The following is a 19,948-nucleotide window of genomic DNA, read 5'->3' as shown; positions in this document are numbered from 1 at the left end:
GTCATCACCTACTTGCACCCAGACTCTCTAACTAGAAGGGTCAGATTCAAGATTGACAAGAATATTTTTATAGGACTTATAGACACCCACACAGATCACCTTAGGGGTATTCAGCAAGCAGTGTACACAACCAAGTATTCATTGTGATATAGGATCAAGTAATCCAATAAGAGAATCCAGGTGGCTAAATCAGAAGTAAGCTTAAATTCTTCAGGTCATCTTTTAATTGGGCTGCCACCTAGAGAGTTTAACTAGCCTGACTTGGAGTTGTCACTGGGGGACAGAAAGAGGCATCATGTCCAACAATGGTCAGTGTGAAGTCCCCAATTTTCCAAAAAGTTTGATACAACCTCCCACATCTTTTGTCCCAATCATTAGCCAGGAAGCAGCTGAGAGAAGATGATCTCTTTCTGGGGAAGGCTATATTCAGGGATGAAATTGTCTTACTAAGATATGTGGACAAGGAGAAGGCAAGGGAGACAGAATCAGAAATCTTTTTTAAGTAGATTTTTAAAGAGAATGTTTCAACATTGGCAATACTAGATGCCTGTAGATGGTAGAAAGCATGAGAGGACCCATCAAATACCATGACCATAACCCCATTGATGAATGGTTTCTTCAGTAAAAGGTGCATCATTGTTGTCAAGCTGCAAATGGTCTGGAAAGCTGAAAGTGTAACACAGATTAATTTCAAGAGTCACAGGAGTGTATTGGAAATTGGCTGATCAGTCTGGATAGCAATACTGTACCCTGAAAACTTGTAAATACGGGTGAGGCACCACCAATAGTTCCAAGAGTAGGTCAAAGATCCAATGTAGTCAATCTGCCAGGATTAGGCATGGGACAACCGCATAAATGTGTGGCAAGAGTCATAGTTGTGAAAATCTAGAGTCCTTTAGTTTTTCCCAGTCTAGAATGATGGATGAGCTGCTACACCCAGCATGATTATAAGTTACCAGTGGTGGCAATATGGGCAGTACAGTCTCCATTAGCACTCTCCTCAGAGAACAGGCCCTTACCATGAGCATCTACATAAGTGACATAGATGGTTTGATCAGCAGTTGTGACTTTTTCCCCATAGTTTGCAATCCCAAAGAAAGGAGTTTTTAATATACCAGTCTGTAGTTTTCCAAATGGCAGGCCAAACAGCTAGGTCATTGGCAACAGCCCAAGAGTCAGTAAAAATATAACAAGTTTCATCAAGGATAATGTTGGCCAAAGCTATGAAAATGGTCTGAGTTTTCCTCACTGAGCAGAGTGACCACATCTATTTTCAGTTCTGCAAAGGTGGAATAAAACACGAACAGCTATTGTAGCCCAGTGGACACCATCAGGTTTCAACTTGGCCAAAGCATCAGTGAATCAGGACAAGGTGTTTAGGGGTACCTCTCTAAATCTAGAATCCAATAGAGCCAGTCTCACATTAGCTGAATTGGGGTGCCCCTGCCCCTATAGGACAGGGTAGGTTGAAGACTTGGGTGTTTGTATCCAACAAAAGCATAAAAGTTTGAGGTTCTCCCCTCTCCAAAGTTTCCCAGAATACTCAGACAGTTATGTATAGACTTTGATGTCCCTTGGGGACCAGGGAACCTTGGCCCCATCTTTAATCATCTATTTCCTTAAAGCAGTTGAGTTTAAGGTAGAGAAAGATGGAAGGATAAGGGGGCATGGAGATTAAAAAAGTGGCTCTGCACCAATAAGCAGGGATTTGGATTCATTTTATGTATGAAGTGGACTATTGCAGTGTTTTATTCACACATAGAAGTGGCCCCAAAAGACAGTATAGAAGAAAAATCATTCCAAGGAAGAAAGTTTTTTGGATATTGACCTTGTTCTCTTTGCTTGGTAAGAAAGATAGCCTCAGCTTGGGCTCTAAGCTTTTTCCTGGGCCCTGACCGGATGATCAGATATTAGAAAGACTTAGTTTGGGGATTAATGACAAGACAGTTGAGGGAGAGACATGGATGAATCTTGTAGAACGGTCCCAGAGTCTGTGAATATTTGTGTTCCATATGAATAATCAGCAAAATCATCTGCTACAAAAGAGGGTTTTAATAACCAGTTGGAAAAAAATGACTCATCCGGTGGATTTATTTTAGCCCTTTTTATCAGTCACCCCAATACTTGCTCAATGGGACCATATATAAAATGACCATGGTGATAGGAATGGAGGCAATGCTTAGGCTCAATAATGTAGACTTCTCACCAGAGATAACTGCACTCCTGCTGAATTCCCAACTTACCAACAGCAGCAAAAATCAACCCCGAGCCTTCTACAGAATTCCATAATCTGGGATGGTCCAAATATCCACCCAGGGCAAGTTAATTATATTGGATCTTTTCTATTTAGGGAAGGTAGCAATTTGTCCTCCCTTGAATAGACACTGAATTTTTATTTGCTTTCTCTGATCACTTTCTGGGAGGACCACCATTCCAAGATTGACTGAATGCTCTATCCTCTGTGATTTTAACGTGCACAACACGGCTTCTGACCAAGGAACTCATTTTACAGTGAAAGTTGTAAAGCAGAGTGTCTTAGCAGCATTATCGACATTTTGGACGAGATAATTCTCTGTTGCAGAAGGCTGCTCTGTGCATTGTACAATATTTAGCATCATCCCTGTCCTATACCCACCAGATGACAGTAATACTCCCCTCCACACAAGTCATGACAATCAAAAACGTCTCCAGACATTGCCAAATGTCCCATAGAGGGCAAATCGTACCCACTTGAGAACCGACAAAGAGAAAATCACACCCCCTTGAGAACCGATGATTTAAGGCACTGTACTGTAAACTTCGCACAAGGAAGGGCTGGCTTTATAGAACAGTTGGATGGCCTATTTTAAAGTCAGTTACAGCATCAGCTGACAAACAATACACAACCTTGTTAGGCTGAAGTGATATTTTTTAGGATTTGGATTATTTTCTGAATCAGTACCCAATAAAAATAATGATTCTCCCATAGCCAGAATATATTGGTCCGGGATCTAAGGTACAAAAGATAGGTGTCATCTTTCATTATTATATGTAAAGATCTACGTAAAAATCTTTGCTCTACCATCCCCACAACAATAACTCTCCTATGTTAGAGATCTTGGTGCCAGAGGAAGGAATTATTCCACAAGGATACAAAACAATTGTTTTATTCGATTGAAAACTGAAATCACCATCTGGTTATTTCATGCTCACTTTGTTAAAGGGAAAAACATAAAACGTTCTAAAGAAAGGTGAAGTTTGAGTCTTAACTGAGGTGAGTGAGCCTGCCTCGTAAGGATTGTTGTCACACAATGGTGGCAAGGGGCTATAGTGGAAAAGCATCCGGTTCTTTAACATCCCCATGCTCAGGAAAGTTAAAGGGAGAATTCCATATCTGATTATGAAGCCTATCTTGTAAAAGTGCCCCACTGACCACTGGAAAATCTTGAACATTTCTTAGGTGGTTTAAGGCATCAGAGAGCTACCAAGGCAGCTAGGACCATCGAGGTGAGCTAAGAAACTCTGTGCTATTCTTTTCTTGATGCATTTGCTGAAGTCTAAGCAATGGGCTGGAAAGTCTGAGGAAATGAGTAAAAAATTAGCTGTTAAGAGTCAGAGAAGCTGAGTAGATCTTCAGCTGTCTCACAGGGACAGGAAGTCAAATATTGGAGATCAAGACTACTACGGCAGCCAGATTGTGAAGCTCAAAACCCTAGAGGAAAAGAAAACACATTAAAGTGAGCCGGGCATTCTACTGTTTTTTTCCTGAAGTTATTCATAGGTAGCACAAGCCTAGAGGTGGAGATTATAAGCAGAAAATGGAGACTAGGGGGCTGAGACATTAAACAGAACAATCAGTGGTTTCACGGTGCAGAGGAGATTGAAATCGGAGTTTAGGGCTCACCAAGAGCTCACTGATAAACACCAAAGGCTTTGGGATCTCCCAAAGGACGACACCCTAGAAACAGAGACATACTTGAAATACATCAAGTCTTGCAATAACTGAAACTCAGCCTTGAATCAGATCAGTCCCTGAATAGATCAAGTGATTTACTCCTATTGTAACTGCCTTTCGAAAGCTAAAGGAAATCCTCTTTGAAGAAAGACAACATCATAGAGATCCTCTATAATATATTCTGCACAATATCCAACATTCAATAAAAATTATCAAGACACAGAATCAAGCAGGAGAAAATAGAAATAGATGCACGGGGGATCCAGACGTTAAAGTTATGAGACACAGATGTTAAACAAACAGTGATTAATATATTCTAGAAGACAATAGGCAAAATACAGACTTTTACTAGAGAATTGTATCTATTTAAAAGAAGAATCAAATGCAAGTAATAGATACAACAAGTGAAATTAAGAATACAATAAATGGATATAAAAGCAGATTAAATACAGGAAAAAAAAAGAAGAGCAGTCATCTGGTGAATAGATCAGTGAAAATTATCCAGATTAAAACAGGGTAGAAGAAAGAATGGATAATATGGGACATGGCAAAAGATCTAACACTTGTGCAACTGGAGTCATGGGAGAAGAAAGAGAAAACAGCAGAAGAGATATTTAAGTAGATAGCAGTAGAAACTTTTCCAAAATGAACAAAAGCCACAGAATCAAGAATGTTTAGGAATCCCAAGTATGATAAATACAAAGAAAATTAGACCTGGGTAAACCATGGTAAAACTACTAAAGAAACAAACAAACAAACAAAGATGAAAATCTTACTTAAAGTCAAGAAAATCTTCATAGCAACCAAAGGGAGGGCGGGGCAGGGGTGGGGGAACTGTACTACTTTCAAAGGACCGAAAGTAACAGAAAGGATAGAAATCAGAAGACAAAGCAATGACATCTTTTAAAGTGTTGAAATAATAACCACCCTCCTAGAATTCTATACATAATGAAAATGTCCTTCAGAATTGAAGGTAACTAGACAAAGACCTTAACAGATACCTCACCAAACAAGGTATACAGATAGCAAATAAGCATAGGAAAAGATGCTCCACATCATATGTCATCAGTGAAATGCAGATTGCAACAATAATGAGATACTATTACACATCTATTAGAATGTCCAAAATCCAGAATACTGTCATCACATGCTGACAAGGATGTGGAATGACAAGAATTCTCATTCATTGCTGGTGTGAGTGTGAAATGGTACAGCCACTCTAGAAGACAGTTTGGCAGTTTCTTACAAAATCAATCATACTCTTACCATATGATCCAGCAGTTGCACTCTTTGGTGTTTACCCAAAGAAGTGGAAAATATATGTCCACACAAAAACCTGCATGTAGATGTTTATTGAAACTTAATTTGTAATTGCCAAAACCTGGAAGCAACCAAGATGTCCTTTGGTAGGTGAATGGACAAACAAATTGTGGTATATCCAGACAATGGATTATTCAGCACTAAAAAGAAATTAGCTATCAAGCCTTGAAAAGATAGGGAAGAACCTTAAATGCATATTACCAAGTGAAAGAAGCCAATTTAAAAAGGCTACACACTGCATAATTCCAACTATATGACATTCTGGAAAAGGTAAAACTATGGAGACATTAAAAAGATCAAGTCGTTTCCAGGGATTAGAGAGAAGGGAAGGAATAAATAAGTAGAGAACAGACGGTTTTCGCAGCAGTGAAAATAATCCGTATGATACCATAATGATGGATACATGTCATTATGCTTTTGTCCAAACCCGTAGAATGTATACCAAGAGTACATCATAATGTAAACTGTGGACTTTGGGTGATTATGATGTGTCACTGTAGGTTCATCAGTTGCAACAAATGTATCACTCCGGTGGGTTGATAATGGGGGAGGCTAGGCATGTGTGGGGGCAGAGGACATATGGGAAATCTGTACCTTTCCTTCAATTTTGCTGTGAACCTAAAACTACTCTAAAAATATAAAGTCTTAAAAAAATAAAATTAAAGGGCCAACCCAGTGGCATAGTGATTATCCTAGCATGCTCCACTTCAGCAGCCTGGGGTTGACAGGTTCAGATCCCAGGAGCAGACCTACACGCTGCTCATCAAGCCATGCTGTGGTGGCATCCCACATGACATAGAGGGAGACTGGCACAGATGTTAGCTCAGGGACAACTTTTCTCAAGCAAAAAGAAGATTGGCAATAGATGTTGGTTCAGGGCCGATCTTCCTTACCTTCCCCAAAAATAAAATCAATAAAATATGATAAAATTAATTAATTAAAATTAAAATTAAAATAAACTGAAAGTGCAATAAAGGCCGTTCCAGAAACAAAAGCTGTGAGAATTCATGACCAGCGGACTTGCAGCCAAAGAAATAATTAAATGAATGTTTTAAGCAAAAGAAATTTAATCTCAAGAAAAAGAATGGAAATGTAGGAAGAAATAAAGATCAACGAACAGAAAAATTATGTTGGTGAATCTAATTGAATATTGACTTTTTCAAACCATAAACAACAAAATAATAGAAGAAAAATAAAATAATAAAAAATGCATTAACCAAAAAAAATGCAAGGAGGAAAAAAGACTATAGAATGGATAGGACAAATAGAAAACAAACAGTAAATGGTAGGTATAAACCCAAATATATGAATAATTACATTTAAATGTAAATAACTCAATGATCTTGTTAACGTATAAAAATTTTAAGACTGAATTAAGACAACAAAACCCAAGTATACGCTACTTAAAAAGGACGTACCTTAAATATAAGAAAAGAGAAAAATTGAAAGCAAAAGAATGAGAAAAATATAGATAAGATGTTAACATCAACCAAAAGAAAGCTGCTGTAGCTATAATATTTACAAAGTTTGGCCAAGAAGTGTGCCTAAGATAAAAGAGACAAAGAGGGACAATTCATCTATATAAAAAGGTCAATCCGCAAGGAAGATATAACAATTCTAAATTGGTTTGTACCTAAGAGTATAGTTTCAAAATTTATAAAGCAAAATTTCCTAAGACTAAAAGGAGAAATAGACACATCTACAATCAGAGTGGGATATTTCAATATATGAGAATCGAGAATAAAAATTAGTAAAAATGTAGAAGATCTGAACAAATTTGACCTAATTGACATATATGGAACACCATACCCAACAAAGGCAGAACACAAATTCCTTTCAAGAGCACATGGAATATTTACCAAAATTGGCCATTCTGGATCATAAAACAAGTCAACATATTTTGAAAATTGAAATCAACAGAATATTATCTCTAACCATATTAGAATTAAGTTAGAAATCAGTAACAACAGGATAACTAGAAATGCCTAAATGTTTGGGAATTAAGCAATACACTTACAAATAATCTATGGATGAAGGAATTTGTAGTGGAAATTAGAAAATATTTTGAACTAAATGATAATGGAAATACAGCATCCCAAAACTTGTGATAGCTTAACAACTAAATGCAACTTGTGACCCTCATATTGGGTCATCCTACACATCCCACAAACATTAAAAAGATAATATGATGTTACTGTAAACAGCTGTATGGTAATTAATTGGAAAATTCTGAATAAATACACAATTTCCTAGAAACAAAAGTTACCAAAATAAACTTAAGAAGATTTAAAAAATCTAAATAGATTACTGTGTGTATTTAAGAAATTGAAGCTGTAATTTAAAACTTTTCAGAAAGAAAACTCCAGGCCCAGATGTCTTCCCTAGCGAATTCTTCTAACATTTAGGGAAGAAATAGCAGCAGTCTCCAAAGATTAGAGAATCTTAATGGAAGACCACAATTCTAAATAAGTCAAACCGTCAAGGTGTTAGAACTTTCATGTATGAAGGTATAATTTAACCCACTGAAGAGAACACTGCCTGAAAGCAAAGAGACCATGGGATCAGAAATAGAACAAAGAAATCATAGACACTAACTATGGCTTTTTAACCAGCTGCAGATATGTGGACTATAACATCTACCTGTATTTTATTTTTTTCCTTGTTGTGTCATATATATATTATACTTATATCTGATTTCTATTTTTACAGTAATTTTTCTCTTCCTCTCTTTTTTCCCTCTTAGTTTATATAGAGTGTATTGATAGTAATCTACTTGGTAATTTAAAGGTTATGGGATATACAGGCAGGATCTTTACAGAATAGGAGGAAGGACATCATCTAGGAATTTTAGACTTGTTTAGACACAGTAGCAAGGAGCCATGGTAAAGGATAGGTGGGTAGGAAGCAAACACTGGACCAAACACTGACTTTCTTACTGTTGGGCTTAAGTTTTCCCAATCCTGTGAAGTACCATAATGCTTATGTTATCCTCTCCCAAAGGCTCATGGGGCAGCTGGAGGTTAGGAAGTCCAATATGGTGATTTGTGCTAACATAGCACCCTCAGTGTAATGAAGGACATTTTAAAAATAAGAGTTTCAGGTGGGTATATGTAGTAATGAAAGAATGAGGCACAAAGTGAGCTCCTTCAGGTTGCTGAGGGTCGCACCCAGAAGCAAGAGGTCTGAGTAATTCCTTCTGAACAAAGCGTAGCTCAGTGTTGCTCCTGGATCTAGTCCTACTAAATATGTTGGGGTTTGATAGTGATCAAGATTACACACAAACAGATAGTTAAATGAACAAATGGATTAACGTCATACTTTAAGTATGAGCCCAAGAATGTGTTTAAAAACAGCTGCTATGAGAAGTACTGGAACAGAGTCATGATAATAGACCAACACACTCTGGCCCCCAGGACAGAGTTGGCTGTTTGATGAACTTAATAAAAGGGTTGTGTTTTCTGATACCTCTGCTCCAAAGAGTTCAAATTCCCCAAGGGCAGACAGAGAAGCTAAAGAATGAGATTCTAATTGAGCCCTCACTAAATCAAATGGGAAGTCCAAGCCCAGGAAAGATGGGCCAATTATCGACTCAGAGACATGGGTGGTTCCCCCATGCTGCTTAGAGTTCCATTATTTTTTTGGCCCAGCTCAAAAGGAGTACTTCTGGTCACCTGTTATAAGCAGGAGATTTTTATCTTAACAAGAGATGACTTTCATGTACTTGGAAAATTCCCATCTCGTTAAAATGTTATGAAATAGCAATAGATAGCACATTTTCTTCCTAAGAAGCTTAAATACTTTGACATATATCTTACTTAATCTTAAAACAACCCCTTGGAGCTATGGGAAAGAGAGGATTAAATATATCTCGCATAACTGAATACCCCAAGCTCGCACAAAAAGTCGATGTCAAAATGGTCAAGAATAGAACGCAGTGTCACCAGCTCCCAGCCTAGTGGTCTTTCTTAACCTTAGCCTTTCTTTGGTGACTTTCTGGACCCAGTTCTATCCACAGGAAATTCACTTCACAATTTAGTCTTCTATTCAATCAACAAAGACCTGCTGCCATTCGCTATGTGCAATTTACTGTTTAGGCGTGGGGAGGGTATGGTGGACGTGGTGGTCGATAGGCGACATCCGTTCCATCCTTCCCTTCATGAATGGTATCAAAGCAGATTATGGAATTTCCAGGAGCTCAAAGGGTAGATCTGATGCGTCTGAAAGGTTATCCTATCCCTCATGACAGTGACTGGATTAGGAATGGGCATGTGACCAAAGAGAGATTTTCTGGAGGCTTCTGAGGCAGTGCTTTCTCGCTCCTAAGAGAGAGCAATAGGAAAGCAAACATCCCCCTGCTGATTGCTACTGGCAGCCATCCCACAGCCCTAGAGGAACTGCCTGAGGATTAAACTGACACTGTGGACAGCAACGTGCAAGATGAAAAGACACTAAGTCCTTGATGACATCATCGAACTTCTGAATCTACTAAAGCTGAAGCCCATCCCTACTTCTGATTTTCCTCACATATGTAGAATGAAGAATAGCTTTACTGCATAAGCTAGTTTGAGTTGGTTTTCCTGCTGCGTATAGCTGAAAACATTCGAATGCAAAAGAACTATGCTCACGTGCAAAAGGAACCTACTTCTCCAGTTCCAGAACCTCCTTTTCAGTCTTCATTCCACCCAGCTAGGACTTGGTGTTCACAACCCCAACAGCCATTTCCAACCCCAAGCTCTCCTCAGCTGCCTTCCTCTACCATTTAATAGAAATGGTCCAAGCCACTAAATTTCTGGGCTTTTGAGGGAATCCATCCTCTTTTATAAAATTCTTTATGTGTGGTTGGCCTGGGCACTTCCAGAGTCAGGGTCACATTGGGGATAGCTGACCTGCTAAGCGGTTTTTAAGTTTTAGCCCTCTCTGTATCCTTCTTGCTGCTCTTCAAGCCTTCCTCCTGTATCTTGTCCTCAGAGGAAGAGGAGGAAGGCACTGTTTGCCCTGTTGTCACTTTTCAGTCCTACATATTGATTTTCACTCTCCTTGATCTTTCCAGTTTCCAGTGTACACAGAGCTACTCCCGAAGCTGGCCTGTGTCCTGGTGTCCCTGACTTAATGGTCTCCCAAGACCAACCTAAATAAGGCTGCAGGTGTCCAGAGCTGAGTTCCCAGAAGGAGACTTCTCACCCTACAACGAAGGATCCAATGTGACTGAAACTGCCTGCTCAGCAGAGGTATGAGTGCTACACTGAGCCCCACAAGAAGTGAAGGTCTGGGAACTGGGGGTCCGAGCAGAAGGACAGAGAAGGGCAGACTTCTGGTAATTTCCAGGAACCCATTCAGAAATTGGCTCAGGGGTGGAACTGCATGGCTTCACAATGAGCGTGGAGGAGCATTGACTTTGAAGTCAGATTGAATTCACTTGTCACCTCCCAAATTTACTAGCATTGTTGCCTTTGACAAGACCCTTAACTTCTCTGAGCTTCCCATAGAATGGGGCCAATGATGGCTGCCTCTTGGGGTTGTTTTAAAGACAACACAGATAAAGCATCTAGTGCACAACTTCTTTCATGGCACCTTTTAGGATCCTTTGCCCTCTTTCACTTTGTGTGAAATCTGAAAGCCCTCGGGGTGTGCGCTCTGCACAGGGGAGGAGGTGCCCCCCCCCCCACCCCAGGATACTATCAGATTGGAGGGCATGTGCCCCAAGGGAAAAAGCATAGGTGAGGAATCTAATGATTAGTTTCAAGACCCAGCTCTGCAACTGGGTGAGCGAGCACTCGACTACCTTCTCTGTAGTTGGCTTCCTTCTCTGTAAGTGACAGTGGCAGACAAAATGCCGTCTAGGGTCCTTCTGAGCCTCAGGGTTTCAGAAGGAATTGACAACTCCAGGTGGGCGTGGCAGGCAGGCTTGCAGGAGGGTGTGATTCTATCTGCACCCAGCTGCTCTGCTGGCCCTTTGAGTGCTCCCTGCAGCTTCTCAGTCCTTGGCCACTGGCCCCCGGTGCCCTGCACTCTCTCCCACTCTCCTAATTCGCACTCCTTCAAGAAGGCAAATGGTAGTGGCTTGACCACCCCTCTTAAATTAACCAAGTATTGTGTTTGATCATATACTTCCACAATTCTTTAAGGGCTGAATGTTTACCTAATTGTTACTTCTCTTTCATTCTGTCACTTCCAAGTTAGGAATCTCTTATTCTTGTAGGACTTTTTGCCTTGGAATTTTGTGCAAGAATTTAAACAATCTAGTAACAACTCTTTCAACTCTCTCCCCATAACATTCGCCCAAGGTCTGATCTTCACTATCTTCATGGAAACTGCTTCTCTGTTTGTCCTCATCTAAATGCAAATGCCGTTCACAGTTTCATCTTGAGCAGTTTAAACGGTTTCTTGATAACCTTTTCATGGTGTCCACAATCTCACTTCTCAAGAAAATATCTTTCTTACCTGTTGCCCAGGTCGAGGTTCCATTTTTTGCTTCTCCTTTTGTAATAGACTGCAAAACCTTTCCAACGGAAAGGTTGGAATAGATTGCGCTCTCTTTACAACAGAACCGCATGCTTGAAAGTTGAGTGAGAATGTGGAATTCAGGCATGTGTGCTGGAAATCCCAGGTGATGTGTGCTGAAAAGGCAGATTTCTGACCTCAGGCATGATGCCAAAAAGAAGTTTTAATGTCTAAGTGTTTTATGCTTCAAAGATAGGCTCTTGTGGTTGTTGGTTTAAACATGTGTACTACACAGGAAGCAATCTGATATCCCACCGACTGGAACCTATAAGGTAACTCAAAATTGCTTAGATTGAGGCCAAAAGCTTCGCTGAAGATTTGATACTTTCTAGAGATTCTTGCCCAAAATAGGTGAGGAGAGTAACAAGCTGCTCCACTAGTCATACATTTAGCATAGTCCACACATTACAGGTCAAATTTAAGAATTTAGGTATTAGGATAACCAAAGAATTTAAGTATTAAGACAAATAAGAATTAAGTGTTAGGATTGTTTTATACTCAGTTATTTTCTGGCGTTTCATAGCTTTTCAAAAATTTCTGAACCCTCAATTCAAAGAGTTGGGTATAGTCCTCTTATCATTTGTTAACTGCAAAGCAAATAGATTTCTCCAGCAAGAGGGGTTCTCCCCCGTCTGTTAAATAATGGTGTAGTATTGTGTTTGTGATCCCCTATCCAGGAGACACTTCAAAATCCACATGGTTGCCCAACCCAATTAGATACTCTTTTGAAATATCATTTAATTTAATAAATACTTATTGAAAATCTCTCTGTGCAAAGCACTAAAGATAATACCAAGATGAATAGAACATTATCTTCTCTGGAGCTTACAGGTTAAAACACATATATATAGGCAGACGATTATAAACATATAAAAAAAATAGATAGCATGCAGTGAAAAGTGATCACATAGGAAATTACCCACCCCAGGAGAATCTGGCGCGCTCTTATGGAGGAAGCGGCATTAGAGCTGGGCCCTGACTGATGGGAAGCACTGCTGTGATTAGAGATGGTGGCGGATGTCCTGAGGAGGACACCTGAGCCTCCATTCAGGAAGAAGGGGAATGTGTGAGAAGGGGACACAGGTGAGAGACAGACGTGGTCTGCACAGTGTACCTGGGACACACCGTTAGTAGAGACTGAGAGGCTGGATCTGAGGACTGTGGATGTCAGCTGAGAAGCTGGCAGTTTTTTCGTTCTAGCTGGTCTCTCTAGTATTGCTCAAGGAAATCGCTCACCAACGTTGTGTAAATAATCCCAGAAAATGCTACATCAAATTGCTCATGAGAGAAGCAGCTCCATGGAAAATCAACACCTACTGCAAATCAGAATCTGCAATTCAGAGCATCTGCCCTTAAACATTCAATTTGGGCTCAGACTGGAGGCCATTCTTTGTTTTCTTTGTCCATGGCTGATTGGGTAGCTTTGCCTCTTCCAAGCAGGAGTCCTGCAGGCGCGCTTCAGCAGCAGGCTGCAGCTGCTCTGAGGGTTAATCACCGATACCACTGAGACGCCCTCCTGAGTGCCGCCAGGGCAACTTTGCGTGGTCCACATACCTCTGCGTCTTAAGTCGTACCATCCTAAACACCTCCTCTACATTTGATAAAAATCTTTCCACCCGATTTTACATGACCAGTAAGACTCAGACAACAGTCACTTAATTTTATTTATCTAGGTGAATAAAAAGCAGCAGCAGGATTGGTGGCCAGCTTTAAAAGGCACATTCCAGTGGCAGTGGGGCTTATGGATAATAGAGCGGGTTGGGGCTGTTAGGAGGATTTTACAATGCTCCAGGCAAGAGGTAACAAGACCTGAATTACAGCAGTGAGACTTGAAAGAGGGGCAGATGCAGGAGGCATTTGGAGATAGGATCAAAAGGGTTTGGCAACTGATTGAAGGTGCGGGGAGAGGAAGTCTTCCAAAGGTGGGAGGCTGAGTTAATAGGAGGATGATAATACCATTACACCAGGAAGAGGATTCAGGAAGAGCAGTAATTCTGGCACTAAGGGGGATCACTTACTTAGCAAATAGCAAGAATATGCTTGGCTTCTCTTCACTGAGTTAGTTATAATTAGGGTGACCATATAATTTTATCCTCCAAACTGGGACACTGTTGAGAGAGAAGGGGGACGCTTTCCTAACTGCAGCAGGACAACAGATCCAAACCAAGATTGTTCCAAGTACATCCAGATGTTTGTCTCCCTGTTTATAATACCTTTCAGTGTTTGCTCAGTTGGGGACTAGCGTTAATGATGCTGGCTCACAGTTCATTGAACTTAGGATCTCAGAGTTAGAGGGCACCCTGGAAAGCCATACAGTGTGGCCTCCAGGCACTCCCAGAAAGTCGTCTCAACTCCATTCCTCATGTCCAGCCTCTGCTGGAACAGCTCCCAAGGACTGGGACTCATGATGGCATTCAAAAGCCCATTCTATCTTTGGACAGTGCTAAGCATTCTTCCTTATTATCCTTAGCTAAAAGTGGCTTTCCTGTAAACTCCACACATTGGCTCTAATACAGTTCTGACAATAATGACAGCACCAGTATTAACACAGCTAACATTTACTGAGTGCCTATCAAGGGCCCAGCCATACATACATTATTTCGGAAGCCCTCCAACGACTCTGCACGGAAGCATCCCCCTGGTACACATGAGCAGCAGAGACTGAGAGGGAGCGTTATCTACCAAAGACACAACCAGTAAGTAGTAAAACAGGATTTGAACCAGGTTCTCTTTCCCTGATCCCAAAGCCCATATTTTTTCCACAATAATACATATCTGCACGTCATAGACTAAATACAGCCTCTCTTCCATACATCAGCCCTTATGATATCTGCAAATAATTACCATCTCTTCTCTCGCCGACCCTGATTCATATTCTATCCTCCCCATATCTGCTCTGCCAATAAACTCCAGCTTTTTCTTTTTAAAATTTCTGGATCCCTCACTCTCAACAAGTTTCAATTTTGTAACGTACCTCTTAAAAAATATGATGCTCAGGATCAAACCCAACATTTCAGGTGTGTCCCAACCAGCATAGGCTATAGCAAGCCTCTTGCTCTGTTCTGGGCCCCAGCCTTCGGTACAAGGTGCAGCTTCCAAAGGTTGTTTTCTTCCATTCATTACCATCTGCCCTTCATTGATCAATTGCTTGCCACATGCACATCAGGTTGTCAGTTATTTACAAGGGTTCAGAATGGAGAGTGTGGCAGCTTGATATAATCCATCACGGACTCTAAATGCAGGTTTTGCTGATGGTGGGTGCAGCAGACTATTGTATTTGCTTGTCAGCACCTCATTCTAGTAACAGTATCCTTATTTCTTTGCCCCTTCAGCCTTTGGACCAAAGTTGAGTCAGACTTCGCCACTGGGTTCCAGCAGCAGAACTCACAATCTAGGCTTGATGTGGGCCAGGCGAGGCGAGGAGTCAAAGGAAAGATTTCTTGAACTCTCAAGGTCTGAGAGTAGTGCTTTTTCATTCAGAGAATAGCATGGGGACAGGACCCATGGGCAGTGAAGGGCTGCTGCATGGGGACAGGGCCCATGGGCAGTGAAGAGCTGCAGGCATGGGGACAGGACCCAGGGGCAGTGAAGAGGTACAACGTGTTGAGGGTAGGGCTAAATTTATAAGGCAAGGGTATGTGAGTTATTTTTTACCAGACAAAGGAAAGGTCATGTAAAAAGTGGTTAAAATGGTATCAGTGTAGGTGGGGTCTGGTTATTGTGTGGTCGTATAACTTTAGATATGAATCGGGTCATGTAGATTGGCATGTAGGCCAGGACACCCTGGGCTTCTCTCCCTGGGGCAGTCTTGATCCACATCAGACTTATTCAATCACATTCCAACCTCCTGCCTTAGTGATTGGTATACAAACAGGCACAGTAGATGGAATCAGTTAGCTACTGCTCTAATATTGCCATGTAACAAACCACTCCAAAACGCAGTAACTTACAACAATAAGCATTTGTTTCATGCTCACATTTCTGCAGGTGCCTGAGATAAAGGCTAGGCTTGGATGACATAATCATCCACTTGGAGCCAACACCATCCACGCTTAGCCTTTATCAGCCAAATCTCAGCCACCTACAGAAATGTGTACAAGGAATAAATTGTGGTTTATAAGCCACTGAGTTTTGGGATAATTTGTCATGTGGTGTTATTAGAGCAGTAGCTGACTGATACAGTCCACTCGTCCAGGGTTTTCCATGTGTCTTCCGTCCTCCTTGCACAAAAAGCCTTACATACAAGGCATGATCTTCTTGTGGCAAAAGGCAGGGATGCAGCAAGAGTGCGAGCCCCACTGTGCAAGTACACTCAAGCTTCTTCTTATATCCTATTTGCTAACATCACATTCACCAAACAAGACATGGCCAAGGGAAGGGGAGCATACTTTGCCTACCATGAGGCCTTGACAAAGATGTGGATGTATAATACTGCTACAAGAGAGGGAAGAATTATGACCAAGAAATAACTCAGTCTACCACAATAATACAGTCAAGGCCAATGAAATTCAATTCCTGGAATTTCATTTGAGCTCTCCAAGAGGCAAACCCTATTTCTAATGGACTGGGTGCTATGAGGAAATGGGTTTAAAGTTTGGGACCACCACTCAGAGCCAGAATTGAGCCACCCAGAGAAAAGAGAGCCTATAGGTAGAGCCTAGTGACAGGAGTTGAGCCCTGAATCAAGCCACACCTGAAGTCAGAGCCACCTGTTGAATATTAGTCAATTGCATGAGCCAATATACTCCCTGTTTTGCTTCAACCAACTGAGTTGGGTTTTCTGTCATTTGCAAACAAAGGAGTCCTAAGAGCTATAGTGAACGAGGGAAATTGTCCTGTGACTGAGCTATAGCACATGATTATTAAGCCTGTAACTGCTCTAGCCAGAGTTCCCATCATGCAGCCTTCTAGCCCATTCATCACTAACGCAATCCTTCGTAGATGGAGTGATGGTGTGCAAGGCCATTTCATCTCGTTTCCTTCGAAATCTTTTGAAACCGTTTCTGATCATTAGTAGTCTAGACCGATTTTTAGGATATTTCAACGTATTAGGAAGCCCTTTTCACCTTACTTCACTTCAAATATTTCTTCATGTGACAATATGGAGGATAAAACTGAATTTAAAATTCCAGGATAAAAGCTCAAAAGAGGATAGAGTTAGTATTCTTCAGGCAAAAAAAGAGAAGCGTTTTATGACTACATTGTCTCCTTGGCCTGTGCAATTGAGTTTTTTGTTTTGACTATTTAAAAAAGAAACAATGTGGTGTGGTAGAAAGTACATAATTTCAGAAGCCAGCAGCTTTTGTCACATCACATTAGTCTTTCTGAGTCTCATTTCCCCATCTGTCATAAAGAAGATGGTTTGTATCTCATGTGATTTACAAGGTTGTTATAATAATCATGGCAATAATGAATACGAATTGGATATTTTAATATTTTCCTAATAATAAAATCATTTCCTAAATGTAACAAGTTTAGAGAGAAACCATTTAGTTTGAGCTACTAGAATATGGTTTATAATGCAATATGCCGTATAGCTGGATGATTCCTACTATTACAACCTCAACTGTGCAAGAAAAGGGGGCCATGTCTTCTACGGAGCAAGAAAGTCTTTCCCAGAAGCTCCCAATCAAGCCTCTCATCATGATTCATTGGCCAGAGGTGGCTTCTATTTCTAATTCTTAAGCCAAACACTGAGAAAGGGGAATGGAACAGCTAAGATTGGCTTAGCACAGACCCGCTTTGCACCCGATACCACGTGCGAGAAAGGACATACGTGAACAATCAAAGTTGATTTCACAAGAAGGGGGAATGTGCTGAGGTTAGAAGACAACAGTGCCTGATACAGTATTTACCAAACTCCACTGCAGATTGCCTGTTGACGTATCTGAACTCTCATGGCTCTCTAACCTCCGGGGCAAGAGGGGCGAGGTCTTGCTGTGTATTCCCAGCCCCCAGAACAATTTTTGAGACCGAGTAGGAACTAAGTAAGCATTCTTTGAATTCTATTATCAGATTTTAAATTCATTTCAGCTCTAAGACCCTGCGAACACGTTTCAGTAGTAGGCTGACAATAGCTTCCGCACTTTTCTCCGTGCTGGGCAGAGACCGATCGTGGAGGAAGAAACATCCCATGGTATGGATAAAATTCCTGTTGACCTTCCGTGATTCTTTGATTTTCAGAATGATTTCATTTCCCTACCCCCTTACATTATTATCTAAAACCTTTAGAACTAATTTGAAGTGGGAGGATCAAAGATGATATATTTTAAATTTGCTTCCCGCCTCACCCACTTAAAGTAAAGAATCCTGCATAGCCCATTAAGCTGGAGGTACTTGCTGACAGGAAGGAAACCATCTGGTGAACAACTTCTGTTAATTACGTTGGAACATACTAACGAGAATAAAGAACAGCCCTTAATGACCTTTCCCTTGGTGGCAGAATCCACTGCAGAGGAGACAGTCATGGCTCGGAGCCAAAAGTTAATGGTTAGTATTGGCACCAAACACTCAGACTCACTAGTACTTAATAATCTCCCCTCCGTGGAGAAAGTATTTCAGGCATTCACAGCATAAATCCTCCTAGCACCTGCATGTAACTGAGCTCCAAAACAGTCATTTAGGGCATTATTTGGGATCCCTCAGTAACTGTGAATCTGGCTCTTACCTTCTCTGTATCTCTCTTTGCATTTGGACACATTGGATGAGGCCAGACAAAGATTTGCATTTTGTTTCAACCAATAACAATATCTAAATGTTACTTGGCAAAGCACTGATGCAATTATTCACATCCCTGGGGGGTAAAGAGACACGAAAACAATTATCCTCATTATGACCCAGATGAGTTAATCATTTATAGTATATTTTTAAGTCCACTTTACCCTTGGATATCTAGGCACCCCTGTGTCATCCATGCAAAAAGGCAGAGTTAAGGCTTTGGCGTTTGTATCACAGGTTAGCTATACATGTCAAAACATCAGCATTTTTTGCTTCATTCATTGCTTCACTACTCAGTTTGAGAAAGAATTTTAAAGTGGCTTCCACATTATGGTAAGATTAAGTAAAATTTCAAAGAAAATTCTTAAAAATTTAATATTAACAAATTTTTAAAGAACATTTAAAAAGAAAACAGGAGTAGGAAAATGATTCAAACCAGGAGTGAGACTAGCACACACATATGCATGTCATGAAATCCTCCGCCAGACTCGAGGGGGCCTGGACACAGCTCGGCTTCCCAGTGTGCAGCCAGGAGGCCAACAAATGCTTCAGCGGGCACTTGCCGGCCGAGGGAAAACGTTTTAAAAACATCTCAAGCATAAGAGTTTCCTAGTATTAAAAGTACTTTCAACTGACTCTATCATCTAGGGCATTCACAATCCGTAGGCATAAAAAAAGAAGCAATCTGAGAAACTGCTGCTTCAAATCAGGTGGGAAATGTTATTTTAATAGAAATCTTAAATAAAAGTTCTGTAAATAGGAACTGTCAACATTTAGCTCCTAAATTATAACAAATCTGTAAAGAATATGAATCGGTAATATATTAAAGTTTAATAACCCTAGATATTAGCCAAGAAACTGCTGTCTATATAATTTCTTGATGTGTATTTAAGGCTTTTCATATGTACATCAAGAATATAATTTTTATAAAGGCAAGTATGTCCAAGGGTTTGCACAGAAGTTACAAAATAAAAGTTGTTTGTGCCTAAATAATCCCATCTGTGCCTCTTGGACAATACTCAGTCCTCTTTGCAACCACATGCATCGAGCAATTGGCAAAATGTCCTGTAGACAGGATGTCTCCTATTTGCATTTGAAGTGCTCCTCTGTTTAAAATATAAATGAAATTCATTTGCATTATTTATTTAATCTGTCTTTGCATACTAATGTCACAAAAGCTGAAAATAAATGTTAGATCATTATCAACATACCTCAAAATATCTGTGTTCAGTAAATTTAAATAATTTTGTTCAAAAACCACCCTCAACTGTCTTTGAGGCTCCCCACCTCCTCCTGCCGCCTGCGCCACCCACCACTGTCTCCGAAGTTGACTCATCTGGGAAGAGATTCACTGCCAAGTGCAGTGCACACCTACCATTCCAAGAGTGAGATGTTGCCCATGTGACAGATTTAATCATTCCCTTGGTCTCTCAGACACACAGCTGTTGGGGAATTCTTTTTTGCTAGAGTAATATT

General features: G+C 40.5%; 1 pseudogene; it reads right to left on the bottom strand.

The window, feature by feature from the left end:
* The window catches only part of LOC124231070 (40S ribosomal protein S3a-like), a 167,483-nt pseudogene that overhangs the window by 132,709 nt on the left and 14,826 nt on the right, over window positions 1–19,948 (bottom strand).

The sequence above is a fragment of the Equus quagga genome, chromosome 20 (genome assembly GCF_021613505.1).
Source record: "Equus quagga isolate Etosha38 chromosome 20, UCLA_HA_Equagga_1.0, whole genome shotgun sequence".
In the NCBI taxonomy this organism is placed as follows: domain Eukaryota; kingdom Metazoa; phylum Chordata; class Mammalia; order Perissodactyla; family Equidae; genus Equus; species Equus quagga.
This window is presented reverse-complemented; position numbering and strand designations above follow the sequence as displayed.